The following is a 1,200-nucleotide window of genomic DNA, read 5'->3' on the forward strand; positions in this document are numbered from 1 at the left end:
GCCAGTTCTAAGGACTGGAGTGCAGCTTTGGTGCAGCTTTTGGACTCTTAGGACGCATGCATCATTGAAATACCATACCTCCAAAGTGACTCGAAGCAGCTTTATTTTGGCCTGTCTGTAACAGGCCTTAGTGTTTCAATGAATGCAGAAATAAGTTAGATATGTATAACATTGAGGGAAAGAACAGATTAAGGGAACAATTAAGCAGAAATAACTCATCATCAATAGTGCAGGGAAAAGCTAGGAGGGATAGATTGACAGTTGTTTAGTTAGTGGGTGAGTTTATGCAACTCCTGTTTGATTGTAATAAACACTACAAGAAACACTTTGGAGTTTATCACACGGGAGGAATTTCTCTTAATTTCTAATGAAAGGAAAGTGGGGCCAGAATGCATTCACGTGAATTCGCTAGTTCAGCGAATTTACGTGAATTCGAATTGCACTCAAACTGACTTCCCATTGCCTGCAAATAGCTTGCCATTGCCCCAAAATGCATGTGGTAGTCTATCATGCAATAACGCAAAACCCCATGATTGTGTTCGGACTGACTTCCCATTGCCTGAAATTGCGTGTTGTAGTCTATCATGTAATAACATTAAACCCCATGATTACGTTCAGATTGCCATTGGATTATACTTCCAATTTCCCTTGTCTGATAAACTCCTTAGCAAATGCCCACTGAAACCAAACCTTGAAACTGATTATGAGCTTTGGGATAAAGGGCTGAACTGCTAAGAGAGAGCAATTTTAAAAAGAAAGAGAAGGAAGGAAGGAAAGAATTAAGCATATATAGGTTTCTCCATGTGCAGAATGTAACTAGCTGATTACTTCTGGGGCCATGGCAAATCAGAAGGCATAACAGCAATCCTGTGCCACTTGTACTGTAACATCAATAATGTTCATGTGGCGCTCACTGCCAGTGTTTTACAGGCCCAAGGTAAAGTGCTGGTAATTATCTCTAAACATACTACAAATTATTCAGTCAAGTTTTCCTCATTTTGGGAAATCACAGGCATCAGCACACCTAGAGTGCAATGGATGAGCTTCACCCCAGGAAAACCACCTTCGTGATCATGGTAACTCCCTTGCCAGGCAAATATATAACAGGCTTGTCTAACATGCCCCCTACACCAGTATGAAGCTGCTGGGGTGACTTCAAGATCAACAGAAGCCTTGCTAAAATCTGTTAGATTGGCTGAC

The 1,200-nt window shown here is 41.2% G+C and overlaps 1 non-coding gene across 1 annotated transcript; it reads right to left on the minus strand.

The window, feature by feature from the left end:
* Positions 1–937: 937 nt before the first annotated feature.
* On the minus strand, positions 938–1,100 carry LOC121918781. Its single transcript, XR_006101304.1, has one exon. It is a non-coding gene; the product is annotated as a U1 spliceosomal RNA (small nuclear RNA).
* Between the last annotated feature and the right edge of the window lie 100 nt (positions 1,101–1,200).

This window comes from Sceloporus undulatus, unplaced genomic scaffold (assembly GCF_019175285.1).
Source record: "Sceloporus undulatus isolate JIND9_A2432 ecotype Alabama unplaced genomic scaffold, SceUnd_v1.1 scaffold_34750, whole genome shotgun sequence".
Classification (NCBI taxonomy): domain Eukaryota; kingdom Metazoa; phylum Chordata; class Lepidosauria; order Squamata; family Phrynosomatidae; genus Sceloporus; species Sceloporus undulatus.